Source organism: Netta rufina (assembly GCF_964035555.1).
Source record: "Netta rufina genome assembly, chromosome: 13".
NCBI lineage: Eukaryota > Metazoa > Chordata > Aves > Anseriformes > Anatidae > Netta > Netta rufina.
In genome coordinates this window covers 20,235,273-20,248,568 of record NC_140136.1, presented here as the reverse complement: position 1 = coordinate 20,248,568, position 13,296 = coordinate 20,235,273, and the positions used below count along the sequence as shown (strand labels likewise).

Genomic DNA, 13,296 nt, shown 5'->3' with positions numbered 1-13,296 from the left:
AGGTTATATTAGAATATAATATCTTTGTTGTTCAGTGGAGTGATTTGACGCATAATTCACTAGTAAAATTACTAAATTCTATATGTTATTGAATAAGTAATCTGGTGAGCTTTCTGTTTGGCATTAGCCAAAAGCACTTACTCACTATGCCTTCCACAAAGGCTGCACACACACTCCAGGTGGATACCATTCCTCAGGCTGCTTCGCAGAGGCCACTTGCTAGATAATTTGAGGCCCAAATCTGGCACATACTTAAAATGCATGTAACTGTGCTCATGGGAGTAGTCCAGTAGACTTCAAAGGATGACTCTTGAAAGCAAAGTTCCACACATGCTTAAGTCTTCACAGAACCAGGGACTAGAACAGGCATGGGTGGTCTCCAAGACGAGACCTATTTGGTCCTCAACAGGATGAATGAGGTTGTGTGATACAATGCAGATCTTACATGAAAAAAGGGGGAAATCGATATTTATGCCTGTATTAAAGACGAACATGAGCCACAAAACTTTGCTCAGATATAAACATGTCTTTTTCAAACTAATGCTGCTAAGATACAGGTTTCATGTTGGGGACCCACTACTTATATGCTTTCAAATATTTATAAAAATATTAATGGGATGAAGTATACCAAAGGAAAAGGCTTATATGCATAAGCTACAGGACTGTGCCTAAGTTTGGCTTGAAGTATCTGATTTCCAAAGGTAGGGGAACATGGTCAAGGCAGATATTCACACAAGTAAACAAATCAAATTCTTGGTTTCCATGCAGGTTTTCTGTGCATCACACCACAATCATTCAAAATAGGAGCACATAAAAACACATTATTGTAACATTTTTGAAAGTTTTCTTAACACTTGAAACAAGCCAAATTTCATGTTCTAAAGTATTAGCTAAGCATCTGACAGAGCTGTAGTGCTTAGGCTTGCCATTGCCTGAAGTTGACTGAGATTTTGAATATCTATCTAACCACTTCCTTTAAAAACAAACAGACAAACAAACAAAAACACAGAAATCCACTTTCTTGTCTGGATTCTACATACTACAAGTGCTATTTCTCCTCACCATACTTAAATAAAGCATGTTGGCAAACAATAGAATAAAAATTCAAGAAATTTATTGTTTGTACAGACATGCACATATATTAAAGAGGGTTTGGAAATGTCTTTCTATATTGTCATTTTCTATAACAGCTTGAAAAATGCAGCCCAAATTTCATTTATTCAGTTAACATCAATGGGAACTGGTGTCTTTACATGCTTTGGAAGGTTTGGGTAGTTAATTTTAGCATCTGCGTTTGGAAATGCTGACAGATCCCAATGGAGTTTATTAATTCTGATGTTTAACCCTAAGCATCAATTCAAACCTGTAGTTATTTGGACCGGGGAAGGGAATTGTAGTTGATACTTCAGGTTATTTTGTGACTCTTTTTTAAAGATAACTTCTTAAGCACCAACAGCATTTATAGTTGGAACAGGATAACTTTTCCTATTTCTTTTTTCTATTTTCTGTCCCCCGCAAAACATACACACACATATAATGTAGGATGAGTTGAAAAAAAAATAATCAAAAGGAAGACCAAACCCATATTTTTTCATTTAAAAACTAGTAATATTGGATCAATTCTGGGGAGCCTGACTGACACACGTTGATCTTTTGGCAGTGGAAATTTTATACTTTTTTGATGAAATATGCAGAAAGGTCAGCAAGCCTCTGCTTAATGAGAAACAAACACCTCTAAGTACCACATACTCTGATCAGCTGTTCAGTTTCTAGTATCCAGCTACTGCAATCTCAAAATGCTACAGATCTTCACTTAAACTGTATTCATACCCTCAACTGCCCCCACTTCTTGTCCTCCTGTCTCCTGCCTCTGGCCCTGAACAATTTTTTTTCCCCTACTTCTACCTAGGTTTGTTGCAAAGTATAATTGTGGTATTCAAAATACTGCCATATGAAATCTCTCCTCCTGCAATTCCTGGTTGTGTTTAGAAACCCAGGGACCCTGTTGCTGTTCAGCTGTCATGTAAATCAGACTCTCAGTATCCTTCAGCCCATTCACAGCAAAACCTACCAAAATCTCATCTCTGATCCACATGGAAGACAGAAACAAAATTCCTTCTCGTCCATCATTCCACCATGAATTAGATAACCAAATCTAATTTGCCTAATTTCTCCCTCCCTCCCTCTCTCTCTCTCTCTCTCCCTCTCACACACACACACACACACAAAACAGCAATTTCATTCTCTCCCTCTTTATCTATCATCCCTGCCTGTATCTAAGACCAGATGGGCTATCCCGGGGGCAAGGGATTTTCATTCCCCAATGAGCCTCTAACTCCTGCTCTCTTGCTTCAAGCCTTGCAGTTCAAGGTCCCAGCTCTGCTGTGGCTTACCTCCAGCTCCTCAACCTCCTGCCCCAGGTCCAGAGAAAGAAAAGTCACAGTGGTCACTGCCTAACCTCTTCTTGCCAGCTCTAGCTCTCTCTCAGGGCCTGGCTGCTCTCCCCAACACTCAAGAGTGCAAGGATGCTTCTGAATCAACAGAGATGACCACAGCTGTGCAGTCCTTCTGCCTCCACCCAATTTTTTCTATAGATGCAATGGTCGTCTTCAGACTGGCCTGATGTGCCATTTCACCCTGTCCATTTTACACCAACTCCCAAATGCTAAAAACACTGAAGCAAACCTGAATGGAACTCATTAAAATTTACCTGAATATTTTAATTATAAATTTATAATATTTATATATTTATTTTAATAAATTTATAATTTAATTTATTAATTATAATTATTACCCTTTAACAGATAAACAGTACATCTTTTCAAGTGTTTTGACAAAGTAAGTATTTTCACAACATTTTTCTTCATTATGTCATTTCCTTCTTGCCTCACCAAACCAACACACCAGGTATTCAAAAAATAAAAATAAAAAATCTGGAAATATCCATGTATAAGTGTTGTTGTGAATTTACAACTGTGGTGGTGGGGTTGCCTCCTACCTTCACTGTCCTCTGTAGGCCAGGATCTGCAGACAGAGGACTACACAGTATTTCCCAGCACACTGCTAGGACCAGAAAGAGCCCAGGAGAAATCTGGGTTATAAGCTTTCATGAAAGCTGAAACCCTGCAAGGCAGCTTGGCCCAAGCACTCAATTTGGAATCACAGGTACCCAAATCTTCACAAAGCTCCCAATCTACATTATAACTTTCATTTAGCATCCAAACATTTTTGCCTAAAGCATTTTTTCCCCCAAAACTTTTTCCTGAAAAGTCAGAATTTTCCAGATGGAAAAATAATGTTTGTTCAGTTCATACACAACACGGTTGTGTGGAGTGTGATAAAGTGTTTTGTCTGCATAAAAAGTGAAAAATACCAGAATACTTGTAATTTTCCCATTCCTCTTTTGATAAAAAAGAAGAGGAGTAGACACTCAGGACCACTCACAGGCTTTCCCTGAGTATGCTGAAATCTCTAGCTTTCTGTTTTTAAATATATAGTCTATTACACTCTTTTCCCGATTTTGATCTCTCTTATAAGGAAAACACAGCACGTTTTGCCATCACTTGCACTGGGAACAGAAGCACGATGTTCTGTGCAGTAATATATGTTTACAAACTCAACTGCAAATAAAATTTGAGATTGTTAAGAAATTCAAAATGTCTCTGTTGAAATTTGTATAGTCCCTTTTTGACCTTTAGTTATCTCAAATGTTTTGTAAGAACATTGTCCCCCAAGACTCAGCACCATACAGAGCACATTGGTATCAGTTGTTCATGGTCTGCCCTTCCTAACCTAAACAAACCCTCCACTCCTGCAGCAAAAGCCATCCTCTACAGCCAGAGAGGCACATCCTCACTCACCCTGTGGTGTATACCCAGGTTGCAAACCAGTGCAGATAACACTGCACGGAGCAGGGCAGGAGTAAGCCCTCCACAAGAAGCTAAGGAACCATCAGAAGACAGCCATTTACTCTGTAGGGCGTACAGTTTCCTATTTCTATGACAAGGGTACTCAGCTTATGAAATTCACAACAAATTTTCAACATTATGAAAATATTCTCTCATCTCCCACATGAAGGTACAGTGAAATGTTCAATTCCCTTTGATGATACTAATAGTTATTTTGATTCGACTCACATTTTTGCCCTCAAGAATATTTTCTGTGATATCAATAATGAAAATTCTGACTTTAGCCATTTCAATTGAACACACAGATTTTATTTAACTATTTGAAATGGATTACCGGAATTTAAAGCCAATTATGACACCAGAAATACTTGTCATCACAACTACATTAATGTAATGTGAGATGCTCGACTTCCTTTTGCTGGAAACAGAGAAGGGAAAAAATATATAACAAGTAGAATAAAAAAGTTGAAATACAAATATATGCCTACACACACATGTAAACGTGTGTGCACACATCTGTATAACTGTACATATATGTATCCACACACCTGTTATCTTTGTAAACAGATAGACCACATTCAGCTCTCATTTACATCTGCTCACTCCTACCGGACACACACTAAAGCATTTCCCTCTTCACTGCTGTAGAGAAAACAGTCATTTTAAAAACACTGTTGTGCTGTTATTATAGCTTAGATTAGGTTAGTTAAAAGATTTACAGTTCAGTAAGCAAAGTAATGCTTTACAAGCTCACGTGTTTAAACGACAAGCTCGCTCTGGCCCTGATCCTCCAAGCAGTTAGTTACACATACCGTTACTTATGCTTTCAGAATGCAGACCTGGTATTTGTCTTTCCAGCTAGAAAAATACACATATATCTACACCATCTTGTGGTCCATTGATAAATTCTAACTATTCCAATACAGACTGCTTCAGTTCTTAGCAATTCGTAAACAGGTATCATTGAGAAACTTCAGAATATATATAGAATTTTTATTAAATATTGTCCTTATTGTTGTAGCTGAAACTGTTTAACTAAGGCTGTTATAAGCATAATACACTCCTGTTAAGAAATACAGAACACCAGACTACTGAACCCTTTCAGGGTCATTAAACAGCTGTAAACATTATTACAAAAATAAACCAGAGATTTCATGCTTACATTTTAGCCCAGAGCTTGGTGTGCTGAGCAAGTACATTTTTTTCATCTCTTACAATCAACGCTGGTGACATTTGGGCATCCAAACAAATTACATCACAAATATTACTGAGGTGGGTAGGATACTGAGCGGTTTATTTGCCAGATGATTGATATATAAACAGTAGAGCAGCACAGATGACCTACTCTTCTTTGAATGATTTGTAGGCAATACTAAGAGACATAGATGTAAATAGTTAAATTTTAACAAAAACATGTGTGCATGGAAAGGAAGGAGAGAGATCAGCTGTATTTAATGCCACAAGGATAGCATTTTCTATAGAATAGAAAAATAGAAAAATTAGAAAAATAGAAAAATTTCATAGATAAAATGAAATAAACATTAGGCCAGATTCTATTCTTATTTATACTTATGTAAAATAGAATAACTGCATTGAGTTCACTGTAGTTTTCCCCTTTTTTCTTTTCACTTTTTAAATTATTATTATTATTTTTGGTTGGTTAAGTAGGTGTCCTGCTCCTTGGGGTATAACATAATTATATTAGGAAAATACATGGTTTCTGGAGTGGAACAGAATGTTAAGAAAAAAAAAAAAAAAGAGTTGGCCTACAGGTAACGTGTCCAATCTATTTGCAGTTTTAAGCTATTGTTATGGCTAAGTTGGTAATTAGTTACTACTATTAATCTCTTTTTCACACTTAGGTTTTGTTGTCTTTGCAAAGCTTATATAGAATTAAAAAATAATTAATAATAATAAACCACCACTACAACCTGGGGCAAACCATCCTTCTGGCACAATCTGCACAAAGCGACCCTGATCCCACTCTCAGGCTGGGAGCGTGGGCGAAGCAGCACCCATCTTCCAGCATCTGGCCACAGTCAGACTGTAGGGGAGGGAACAAGGAAGGCAACCGACACAACTGTAGCTGCTTTGTAGTGCTGATATTTAAACAAGCATCTTATTGATTTCAAAACAAAGTACTCCTTTAGTAACAACAGAGCCAACTCATTCCACAACAGTTTTTATGCCTTAAAGAAGGGTTAGCACAGGGATTTCAAAGTTTCAAAAGTCATTAACAGACAAAATTATTTGCTGAGGCTGTACTGCTTGCAGTCCAAACTAAAAAGACAGTTGCTTTCTAAAATACCTGTTACAACTGTAGGTTCCTTTCTAGCTAGCACAGTGTTTTGGACTGATAACTGATCAGTAGAAGATAAATCACCAGCGCAGTCTTTAGCTGGTAGCACCCATGGAGTGGAGGACTGTGAACTGTTTGTGATCACAATCTAGGAAGACTAGCACAGAGGAGAGGAGAGGTCATTTATAAATCTCGCTCACAGATTAGAATAGAAAGATTAGAAGAATGCAGACAAGCTGTTTGATTTATTGCTACTTTGCATGTGACTTAGCAAAATCTGTTTTCCTTCTTGTTTATTCTATTTCACTTGCATATACTTAAGAAGTCAGATCCAAAGAAGAGAAAGATAAATAATTGGTACTGAAAGTTCAGTAGCTTAAAAAAAAAGTAGTAAAATAATAATAATAACAATAAAAAATCCTGCTTTCTTCCAAGCACTGGTTGCATCTGGGATCATTATTTTTTAGTTTATAATCATTGATTCTTTTTTTTTTTCCTCGTGTTTTCCTGATGACAAAAATAAAGATAAGAGTGATACCTAAATTCAAATGGGAGCCTAATTTGTGGAATGCTTCATTAAACTAAAGCTTCTGTTTTTTGTTTGTTTGTTTAGAAATAACATTTTAAAAAGTAAATTTGTTTTTTTTTTTTTTTCATGTAATTGGAATGTATACAACTGATTAAAATCTCTCCAATTTGATCAATCTTCTGAAGCTCCTATCTGATCATTCACTTTAATTAATCCAACTGGCATCCACCTCAGATTGAAGGAACTTTAAAATTAAGTCTTTAATGATCCACTCTAGTATCATGCAGTACAAATAAAATAATAATATGCCTGGAAGTCTTTGTAAAGCTTATTTATTATTTATTTTTTTTATAATTTTTACAGTATAAAATGAATTCTGAATCTCCCATTCTCATCTGAGGACAGCATACCAAACTGGAAATCTGTAATACCCTAACTCATTATATAATATTAAAATATCCGTAATGTTGACACCATTAATCCTGCATTCCTTACACAGGCAAGCTCCAAATAAAAGGCAGTGTACTTCATCTGGGGGAGGATGGGAGGATCAGGTCCTCTGCACTGATTACTAAGCGATAAAGAAATAAGAGTTAAGGCTACAGAGCTCAGATCATGGTTTGAAACAATTTAAATCCTAAACTGTAATGCTGGTTTGATGATTTTATTTTCATTTCACAAAGGCTTAGATTTAGATTTTGCACACAATTGAATATAATGTCAAATGCACATATGTCCCAAAGATCAAAGTGTGATTGATTGTGAAATATTCACATGTGATAGCCCACTGAGATTTTGTTCACAAGGGCACCTGTCAGAAGCATAAACTTGGATACAAATCATCAAATAAGTATGTAAAATCATTATTAAAATCCAGGCATGCAATGAGATAGTCAGTTGTCTGAAATTATTGGACTGGAGCCAGTACAGTGGCTCAACAGACTAATGCTTTGGTCTTTGCAGATCCTCAGGGCCCTGGTTCAGTTCCTCCTGCTACTGTTCAGGTCAATTGTCTGTACCTAGTGTTGACTTTCCTGGCATTTAATGCTAGGAGTAAAGGAAAAAAATGCGAGCCCATAAGTTCCCTTTGACCTGAGCCACGGAAACATCTGCTGGTTGAGTCAGGAGCTGCTTGTTGGCCAAGTTTAACACTAACTGATCCTGTTGCGGATCAGCTCTCTCAGCAGTAGGTGTCACTGCAATAAATAGATGGATTTCAAGGGACAAAGACACACATACCTAATGAAAATGCAGAAACAGACTATCCCTGAATAGCAAGAGTTTCAAAAAGGAGGATATTGTCCTATTAGACTTTAACTTTATGTAAAAGGCTGGAAATCTGGTCTGGAGAGAAAAAAAAAATTCACAAGTGGGACTAACAACAACAACAAAGTAATTCTGCCCTTTAGTTCACATTAATCACTTTCCTGCAATCCCCGGTCTATTAGGTAAAGACTATTGCATTTAAATGTTAAAAAAATAATAATAATAAAAAATTAAGTTATTTTCTCTAGTGGAACAAAAGACCTAGTTATATGGAAAGATACTGCACACTCAACTGTAGTTTTAGGACTTAAAGACCACATGGTTAGCCTATTTTTCCACCAAATTACAGAGTCCATATACAACCCTATCTGCATGTAGAACAAGGAAAAATAGAATAATACTTATAACAGGTTTGGGGGAGAGGGTAAAGGATGTCTCAAATATAAATTTAATAGAGTAAATATTTTGAAAAATCAGTAACCAATTTACATTTGAAACAATTATATGGTATGCCAATAATATCACAGAGATGTCAGCCAAGTCTACACCATATTTGGTTTCATTATCACAAAATGGTTTGTAGGATAATTAAGAATGCTCCAAATTGCATACTACTAAGTTAGTGGACAAAACAATGCATCACTGAACACACAGGTTACCTGTGATGATGTCAACATAGAAAGTACATGCCTAAGAAAATGTTTTAATGTTGGTCAAGAGTTCAAAAGGAAGAAGAAAGATTCAAACTCTTAACATTGCATAACTTTGTGCACATGAAAGAGATCGTATGTGATGAAGTATATACTGTCAAAATTCACAGATAGCACAACTGCATTTATTTTACTTCCAATAACATTTAACTGGGAATAAGGGAGATGAAAGAATAAGGGGATACCAATACATTGTTCTTTTCTTTCAGGTCAGTATATTTAAGACAAACCAACATGAAGAAAGCTCCCCCATGCACAAATATATAGAAAGTATAAAGAGCTACTCTATGCAACTGGAAAGAGTTTAACAGCAGTGACGTGTTGCTCAGATGTCCCAAGCAGTCATTCATGTCAGGCCATCCTCCTGTACTCTGTAAAGCTTCAAGCGTCATGGGCTCAAAGTATACTGTGATCAACACAACGAGAAGAGGGAAAGACATTTTCTGCACATTCCTCTTCAGAGCACAGAAATAGTGAACAGCTTAATATAACATCAATACAAACACTTAACAATTTAGAGGTAACTTGCCCAACAGCAGAGTACCCGGATGGCTTCCTAGGCCAGAAAGGGACTGAATTTCAGGACTGTAGAAATGAGTATCCCTAACTGATCATTTCTACATCTCAGTTAGGAAAAAGCTTGCCATGTATCTTAACTTAAATAGATGGCTTATTCTCTGTAAAACAGCCAGGGACAGAATCCAGGACTCTTGACTCCTATTGCTTAGTCCAGTATGCCAGATAGCTTTCTTTTATCAAACATAATTGACTGCTGAAAAGACTGTTTTTTTAACTCATGATGGACCTGTCAGCATAAAATTTTTTGGTTAAAATATTGTGTAGGGCTATTTTGGTTGTTAATAACTGAAATTCTTGGCTGTTAATCCCTTCTACCTCCAGTTTGTCTTCTCTCCTTTCTTTCCTCTTCCCAATTGATTTATTTTTCCCTCTCCCTATAACACATGGTCTTTGTGGCAAAAAGAAAAGACATAATTTAGAGGGTCATAGTCGTTCTTTGATACAAGTGGCTTTAATGAGTTATTGTTAATATTAATTTCCAGGAAGAGGATAATGTTGAGAAAGCCTCAGTTTCATCAAGGTGAAACCTGAAGCTGAAAGAAGCAAGAATGCTGGGAGGCAGGTGGATGAGTGAAAAAGAAAGCAGACATTACTTAGGTGCTTCTTGTCTTCGTGCTCTCCAGAAAAAGTAGAAAGAGAAAATCCCTTGCAGAATTGAATGGAATAAGACAGATAAGGAAGCTCAACACAAACTCAGACTAACAATAGTAAAAAATGCTCTTAATTACCACTCAATAAAAATAAAACACTAAAAACACAAATCTCCTTTATCTGGTTCTGGTTTGTGCACACTTTTACTGATATTTTTCTACTGCTGTCATTTAACTTTATTAATTGATTGCCACCCTGAGCACAAGCACAAAGCTGGTAGCTCTGGAAGCCACCTAGCACCTCACATGATGCTTTCAAACTGAGATAAGTGGTTTAGACTTAGAGGGTGTAGTCAGCAGTCACTGCACAGCGACAACACCAACAGCTTGATTTTGCAACTGCTATAATCATATCTACCCCAAGGTCAGAAATATGAACAGAACAAGCTCTTTTTCAGACTGTAACTTCAAAGAAGAAAAAATTATATTTATGTATATCTGCAGTACTACTAATCACACTGTTCTTTCTGAGGGCTTCATGAGCAGAAAGACAATCTTGAACAGGGCTGCCTATACTTAAAGCAACTGAGTTAGGGATATATACCCTTATTTCCCTTGCTGCTTTTTAAATTATGTCGACCTGTCTGAGATAGATAATTCTGCTTCACAATAACACTGCCTCTTCCTCTGAACAATGGTGCAAAACAGTCGTAGCAGTTCTGTGATTACGCCAAGGAAGTGACAATAATGTCATATAAACAACCATAAAAAAGGGTCACATCTTCGCAGTACTTTTCAATTCAGGGAGGCATGAGCAGTTAAAATAACAGGGAATTTCCTCCTACCTTGCGCTGCGAGGTCAAGTGCAAGAAACAGAAAGCCACTTAGTGCACATATCTAAGAAAGCAAAGATGCAAGCACTGATTATGGTAAAACAGTACACACACTTAACTACAATGGCAGCATGACCTTCAGGATTCTGACAAGCTTAGCTCTGACCACTGTTTGGGCATCCCCGTTTTATCTTGGCACAATAACTTTGATCATTAATAGAAGAGGCACTGAAAACTTTGACAGACACAGAGCAGAAAGATGAATACATGGGAGAAGGAATGTTAGAAAAGTACAATAACATATTTCAAAGCTATCTGCAGGATAAAAAAATCCTTTAAATAATTTTGATGTTAATTGCAATATTCTGGGCCCATGGCTGGAAAGACAATCTATCATGGTTGATAGGTGAGCAGCAACCAAGCTGACAAAGGAAGTCCGATAAATGCACTCATGGGATGACAGACACTGGCAAGTTCAATTATGGTTCCCAAGTCAGTAGAGAGGTGGACTCCACTAACTGCAATATACCCTTAACAGGCAGTGCTGGTCAAATGCAGCTCTGACCAAACTCTTTCCAGTGACTGACAGCATCCCTAGAGGCTTTGGCCCTGCAACAGGCTGAGGGCAGCTGAGAAGCCCCAGTGACTGACAGAGTGCTTTACTGCAAGAATTTTTGATACAACACTCAATAAACATAACCAACTCCCAGGAAAACAGTTTCAAGTCTCTTGAATAGCCTGTACAAATGAGCAGTTTGTATTCAATTTCTCCAGTTCATGTAAAACTTCACTTGATATTAATTTGCAAAATCATACTCTGAAGAAGTAGCTATTTTTTAGACATACACATCCAAGAAAGTCTATTTGGCAGTTAACATGTCTTTGCTGTAAATCTGCATGAATCTAGAAAATTTCAGCAAAATATGAAGCCAGACGAATGGCAAGGGAAAGGTTTAAGGAAGCAGCCACGGGAGACAGGGAGTGGGCTCCCACTACTTGCCATGGGACATCCAAACACTCTTCACTGTACGGGATTCACTACGAAAAGCCCCAAAGCTAAGAACATTCAGTTCTCCCCCAAAACCTCTGTACTGCTTCATTTCCCTAAGTAGAAACTCATTTTTCTGTTGTACTGACTTCCAGTGCCTTCCACCTATGCTTATATAGAGACTGATATTTATATCTAATTCAAATGACTTTTCTCTCTTTTACTTACTAGTTTTGAATAGACCAGCTATTATTTGATGTGAGAAAGCATGAAGTCGATGTATATAGCAAATTGTGGCTTCTCATACTTCAGCACAAGATTATCTCAGAATTTAAGTCATATTTAATCAAAACATCAGGCTTCCTTGTAGTTCATTTTTTACTTTTTATTCTTCTTTTTTTTAAGTCACAAAAGAAGTCCTTTCTCAGATTTTGGTTGTTGGATTTTATTTTCTTAGTGACTTTTTTTTTTTTCAAAAAAAATATCCAAAAATACTCTTTCTAAACGACTTTGCTCTCTTTCTAGATTCTCCAAAAATATTCTAAAAGGACAATGGTATAAAAATTATACTGTAAAAAAAGTAAGTACTTTGAATGAGCAGAGTTATTCAGTTATATCCCTTGCTTATGAAATACCCGTATCATGTATCCCTTATCCAACAGCAGACTCTTTTAGCTTCAATCACAAGAGCTAACAATATGTTATTGATATGATTTCAGGAAACTGTCAGCAGGCAGCTTAACTTTCAGCTCATCAGCTATGGTGAGTGTATGCACAAAACGTACCTGTACCCTTCCTTCATGAAAGCTGGCAGTGACGGGAACATTCCTGTCAGCTGTCGGGGCACAATAAAGAGAAACATAAACAGGTCGTCTTCACTAAATGAATTCTCTCTTGTTACACAACTAAAACTCACCTCTGGTTTCACAGGGAATTTAAACCAGAATCAGAGAAGCGTATCAGAGCTCTGAGATACAGCTGAGTGCTCCCTGTGGGAATCCACACTTAGGAACAGCCAGGCAGGTAACCAAAACCAGGGCTCTGCGCCCTCATCCCCTTCAGCCCCACTCAACCTCCTGCTTAGCACTAGGCCATCCTACAGCCTTTTGGATTTCTGTGAACAAGGTTCAGGCTTTCACCTATTCTCTCCAATTATAGTCAGCACAAAATCGACAGGAAGACAACAGAGCAGGGCAGCTAACTGGGCCACCACACCAAGAAAAAGTGGCTTAAATGATGCCTAATGTTGGGTACAGCCTGAGCTCTCCAAATACAGTCAGGATGTTGAATCTGACCAAGGGTGGTGGCCATCAGGACTTCTACTGCCCCCATACTCACTGGAGAGAGGGGTACAATCAGAAATCAGAAAGAGTTGAGGCTTTTCTGTACAAATATAAAACTTCATTTCCAAGCACTTCTGCTTGAAGGAAAATAAAATTATCATAAATAAGTAAATAAAGTCCAGTATAGTCAAATTTTTATGTTATCGACTACTATACCTTCAAGAGCTGATGAATAACCACAAATGTCAGAAGGCAGAACAGGAAGCTAGAAGTGCCACTCTTCCCTAGTTTACAAAGCCAGCAATGTTTTT

General features: G+C 37.3%; 1 protein-coding gene across 1 annotated transcript in view; it reads right to left on the bottom strand.

Annotated features, from left to right (window-relative positions):
* Nucleotides 1-12,526, bottom strand: part of ZNF536 (zinc finger protein 536) — a gene marked incomplete at its 3' end in the record, with an annotated part of 201,361 nt that extends 188,835 nt beyond the window's left edge. The window contains exon 1 of the mRNA XM_084294944.1: nt 12,488-12,526. The remainder of the gene's footprint in view (nt 1-12,487) is intronic.
* Between the last annotated feature and the right edge of the window lie 770 nt (nt 12,527-13,296).